Source organism: Lactuca sativa, chromosome 2, assembly GCF_002870075.4.
Source record: "Lactuca sativa cultivar Salinas chromosome 2, Lsat_Salinas_v11, whole genome shotgun sequence".
In the NCBI taxonomy this organism is placed as follows: Eukaryota; Viridiplantae; Streptophyta; class Magnoliopsida; order Asterales; family Asteraceae; genus Lactuca; species Lactuca sativa.
This window is the reverse complement of record NC_056624.2, coordinates 16240991-16247210: the sequence shown is the minus strand read 5'-3', so window position 1 is coordinate 16247210 and position 6220 is coordinate 16240991.

Below are 6220 nucleotides of genomic sequence, written 5' to 3'. Positions count from 1 at the left end.
TCTTAAGGGCAAGGCGGTTGTTACCTCTACTACTCCTACTCCAACATCTACCCCTGTTTTAGCTATCGGCCAAGGAAAAGGGAAAACGAGGAAGCACCCTTCGAAGGGTACCAAGGGAAAGTCTCTTGAAGGCTCCTCATCGAAGACCAAGAACGGTTCTGTCACTCCTTCTGCCATTCGCAAGGATGCTGAATGCTTTTATTGCCATGAAAAGGCACACTGGAAGCGAAACTGCCCTAAGTACTTGCAGGATCTAAAGGATGGGAAAGTGAAACCCACCCATGCAGGTATTTACACTATATTGTCTAATTACTCAACATATTCTAACTCTTAGGTGCTTGATACAGGATGTGGTATTCACATATATTCTGATTTGCAGGGCCTAAGAAGAAGTGAGGATGTGGAGCACGGGAAGATAAACTTGATCATGGGGAATAGGAAGGCTTCACCTGTTTCCAAGATTGGAGTTTATACTTTGTTGCTTAATAATGGGTTAAAATTAGATTTGAATAAATGTGTGTACTCGTCTGATATGGCGAGGAATATTATTTCTTTTCATGCTTTGTACAAACAAGGTCTTACCTTTTCGTTTGATAATGAATGTGGTGGTATTAATGCTTTCTATAAAAATGTGTTTTATTTTAAAGCGTTACCTTGTGATGGTGTGTATGAAACTGTGTCGATTGTAGACAACTTAGGAAATAATGTGTTGTATATTGATTCCTCTACTAGCCTGGATAAAGCATCATTGTGGCATTGTCGTCTTGGACATGTAAACAAGAAACGCATAGGCCAACTCCAAAACAGTGGAGTCTTGGAATCATTCGACCTTTAATCGGATGATAGTTGTGAATCTTGTCTACTTGGAAAGATGAAAAAATCACCCTTCACTAGAACTTGTGAAAGGGGTGAGGGTTTGTTGGACCTAATACATACTGATGTATGTGGGCCATTCAAAACCGCCACAAGGGATGCTAATCGGTATTATGTGACTTTTATTGATGATTTTAGTAGATATGGGTATGTCTACTTAATCAAACATAAGTCAGAAACCTTAACAGGAAGTAGAAAATCAATTAGGCAGGAACATTAAGATGCTTCGATCCGATCGAGGTGGTGAGTATCTTAGTACCGAGTTCCTTGACTATCTTAAGGAGTGTGGGATTGTCTCACAATTGACTCCTCCCAGGACACCACAGCTGAATGGTGTAGCTGAGAGGCGTAATCGAACCTTCTTGGACATGGTTCGCTCTATGATGAGTCGAGTTTCGATACCAATCTCTTTTTGGGGGTATGCCTTAGAGACTGCCGTCCATATCCTTAATGTAGTCCCTACAAAGAAGGTTACCAAAACACCTCATGAGATGTGGACTGGGAAGGTTCCCAATTTAGACCACATCAAGATTTGGGGTTGCGAGGCTTTCGTGAGGCGTGAGACTCATGATAAGATCGAACCCCGAAGTGAAAGGTGTATTTTCATCGGCTACCCACAGAAATCTTTTGGTTACCTCTTCTACAGACCCAGTGAGAATGTGGTCTTTGTTGCAAGAAGAGGGGTCTTTCGTGAGAGAGAATTTATAAGCCAAGGAGACAGTGGGAGGCAAATTGATCTTGAAGAAATTCAAGAAGCAATTGGTGAAGGAACCTCAGACACTAGCAATCAACCTGAGGAGGAAACTCCTGTTGAGCAAGCTGACATGTCTACACCTCTGAGGCGTTCCACACGGGTTAGGAACACACCTTCGTTTTATTATGGCTTTCATATTACTACGGAAGGTGATACGTTTATCAGTGATAGTACACTGGTGAATTTGGATGAACCTAGCAGTGTTAAGGAAGCCATGGCAGGCCCGGAGTCTGCTAAATGGGAGGCTATGGACAGCGAGATACAGTCCATGTATGACAATCAAGTCTGGAACTTGGTTGATAATGTACCAGGCCGTAAAACAGTCGAGTGCAAATGGATCTTCAAGAAGAAGACCGACATGGAAGGAAAAGTGCATACTTATAAGGCTCGACTGGTTGCGAAGGGTTTTACTCAAACTCAAGGTATTGATTATGATGAAACCTAATCGCCGGTAGCAAAGATTAAGTCTATTAGGGTTATGCTAGCCATTGCAGCATTTCATGATTATGAAATATGGCAAATGGATGTCAAAACCGCTTTCCTTAACGGAAAGTTGGCTGAGGATGTGTACATGAATCAGCCAGAGGGTTTTGTCCGTGCAGAGTACCCCAATAGAGTATGCAAGCTTGAGAAATCCATTTATGGATTAAAACAAGCATCTCGTAGTTGGAATCTTTGTTTTGATGAGAAGGTAAAAGAGTTTGGCTTCTCGAGAAGCGAAGATGAGTCTTGCGTGTATGTCAGAGCTAGTGGGAGTATAGTTAGCTTCATGGTACTGTATGTGGATGACATACTACTTATAGGAAATGACATCCCAACCTTGCAGGAGGTTAAGTCCTGGCTTGGGAAGTGCTTTGCTATGAAGGACCTAGGGGAGGCTGCCTATATCCTAGGGATAAGGATATTAAGAGAAAGGAGTAAAAGACTAATTGGACTTAGTCAGAGTACGTACTTGGATAAGGTGTTGAAAAGGTTCAACATGGAGAATTCCAAGAAAGGAGATTTACCGATCCAAAGCAATACCAAACTGAGTAAGACTCAGAGTCCGAGTTCAGAGGCAGAGACAGCTGAGATGAGCCAGCTTCCGTATGCTTCCGCTGTTGGCTCGATCATGTATGCTATGACTTGTACCCGCCCTGATGTGGCATTTGCTTTGAGCATGGTCAGCATGTATCAGGGGAACCCTGGCAAGGCTCATTGGACCACGGTAAAGAACATTCTCAAGTACCTGCGGAGGACTAAGGACTGGGTCCTTACCCTTGGTGGGAGTGATGACTTGAGAGTATTAGGGTATAGTGATGCTAGTTTTCAGACTGATAGGGATAATTTCCGCTCTCAGTCGGGCTGGATCTTTACCTTAAATGGAGGGGAAATTTATTGGAAGAGTTCCAAGCAGGAGACGGTGGCTGATTCGACTTGTGAATCAGAGTATATAGCAGCGAGTGAAGCAGCGAAGGAGGCGATATGGCTGAAGAACTTCATCGGAGACCTTGGAGTTGTACCAGCTATTAAGGAACCTATGGAGATTTTCTGTGACAACAATAGTGCGGTTGCCTTAGCCAAGGAACCAAGAGATCATGGCAGATCCCGACACATTGACAGAAAATATCACTTCATAAGACACAAGATTGAAGAAGGACTCCTCGTGGCAAGGAGGATATTGTCGGATGAGAATCCTGCAGATCCCCTTATGAAGGGACTGACGAGGGTTAAGCATTTTCAGCATGCGAGGCGCATCGGGCTGAGGGACGATATTAGTTTTACAGATTAGATAGTTTTTCTGAAACTTGTAAAATGTAATCGACGTTTGATGATGAATAAAATTTGTGATTTATTTATGAGTAAAGTGTTACTATCATTGTCAATTATTTACTATTGTTTCAGTTTTGCATGTTTTGACTTCCAGAATAATTAATTTATTCAAACCTCCACAATCGATCATACGTCGGAAGTAGGTATGAATCAAGATTGTCATGAATTGGGTTTGTAGATGGCTAAAGGTGTTTAGACATGGCAATGGTTGCTGCAACATTCATGAGTACTCATAAGTTATGAGTATTGGTATAAACCCATGCTCACTTGTATCACTTCATGGAATTTATCTCGAGTGATCGTGAGGCGATAATATCATATAAATCTTTAAACCTAGAGATATGAGTTGTTACCTATGAGTTGGTTGTGCATTGATTGCACGTAAACGCATCAGTAACTTGATGTCATAAAACGTGCCTTTGTGTACAATTCAACAAGTAGTAGAACAAGCATATGAGTCGAAGTTTATCTGTTCCTTCTAGAAATAGAAGCGATATTTGGGCCCCTCGATGATTTTGTGTTGACCCATGTACCGGGCCCGGTCAGACCTAAACTGATGTGTTCAGCGAAGTTCTTTGTCAAACAAATCGGAAAATCGAGAAACAACTGCAAGACAATAAGCAAGACATAGTTCCATGTGTTTTTCCGGCTGATATCATGAGAACAGAGGATTATATGATCACTTGTCTTAAAATGGCGCTTCATAGTTCGACGGAGTTTTCGAGAGCTACGATTGCTAGTTGGTTCCTGAAGTTATATAGGCAAATACAGTTATTAGACTTATCCAAGTGGGAGTCTGTTGGATAAGGTGTCTAAGTCCATAACTTATTTGGTATATACTTGACCCGACCGGCATGGTCCATTTGGGTTGCATCTCATCCAAAATATTTATGGATAATTTTATGAGAGTTATACACGTATGATTATTAATATATTATAAGTTATAATATATTAATATGAAGTTATGTTATTTAATTAGTCTTAGTCTTAAATTAATTATGAATTAATTTAGAGATTAAAAAGAAGACTAATTAGATTATGGGCTATTGGTTTTATATAGTGTGGGCTAATACTCATTTGATAATGGGCTAGGCTTATATGGAAGTCCATGGATGATCCATGGAGCTTTTAACCCATGGATCCTTGGAAAGGAAAGGTCATGGGTTATTAGGGTTTCACCCTAACTATGCATACTATATAAGCATGCTTATGGAGCATGAAATGGCAACTAGTGAACTAGTGTGTGTGAGCTTGTGTGTGGCCGAAAATATACAAGTGTGTATACTCTCTCAAAGTTTTCCAAGAGTTTGTGGTGTTTTGTGATTCCATTTGAGGCATTCACACCATTGGTGCTTGGCCCTCAAACTCCTTAGAACCAAACTCATCAAAAGGTATGTAATCTCTTCTAACTCTTTTATGTTGAAATGTTCCCCATGCCATGTTAGATAGGTTATAAACCTTGGAAAATTATTATTTTGCATGTATTTAGACAAACATAGATCCAAGGTTTATTAGGGTTGCATGCACACTTAGGAAGTGTTAGATTGCTCAAAACCCAACAGTAAAGTTGCAAACTTTACATGCACGTATGGCTATAAAGGCTCTAAGTTCTTATTTTAAGTTCTTCAAGGAGCTTCATGCTCAAAAGGGACCTCAATCGTGACCAAGACTGCAACTTTACGCTTCTAGAATCCAAGGAGAGTCCAGATCTGAAGTTACAACTTCAGATATAGCCCATAGCTCAAGTCATTAACTTAACATTCCATAAAAGAAACCCTAGAACTCAACCAATAAAAGAGATCTACAAGGAAATGGCGATTTTGGTACCTCTAGAAGATGATAACTGAGATAAGTGTTGATTCCCACACTCCACTTGCTCTAATCCCCTTCTCCTCCACACCTTCTCCCTCCAAAGATCCTCTTCTCAATCTTCAACACACAAGGGTCACACACATATGGATTAGGGTCTCACAAGAGCTCTCTAGAACTGTAAAGAGGCCCAAAGGGGGTTGAGGCTCCTTTAAATAGGGTGTAAAACCCCGACAATTAGGGTTTCATCTGCCAGCACCTACTCGCCGAGTCCCGATATGGACTCCTCGAGTAGGTTACTTACCACGCGATCCCACCCTACTGCTACTCGACGAGTAGGGCGACAAACTCATCGAGTAGGCCTTAACCCAAGAAATTTTATTTAAACCATACCTGAGAATCGGGGCGTTACAACTCTCTCCCACTTATTTTAGACTTCGTCTTCGAAGTCTGCTGTAGTTGAAACTGAAAACAATTATGGATAGTGCTCTCTCATTTCTTCTTCAGTCTCCCACGTGCACTTGGAACCCTTCCGGTGCTGCCACTACACCTTCACTAACTGAACCACCTTGTTCCTCAAGGTCTTCGTCTTCCGATCCAAGATCTCAACTGGTCTCTCGATATAATTCAGGCCGCTATCAACCTGAATATCCTCTAAGGGTACAACCACTGACTCGTCCACCAAGCACTTCCTCAGCTGAGAAACGTGGAAAGTGTTGTGGATCTGGCTAAGCTCTGCAGGAAGATCCAACCGATAAGCCACCCAACCCACTCGGGCCATAACCCTTAAAGGACCAATGAACCTGGGGCCTAGCTTGCCCCTCTTCCGAAACCTAATAACACCCTTCCAGGGAGATACCTTCAGGAGGACCATATCGGCCACCTGAAACTCTAGGTCCGAACGCCTTCTGTCGGCGTAACTCTGCTGCCTACTCTACGCAGTCTATAGTCTGCTACGCACATGTTGAATCA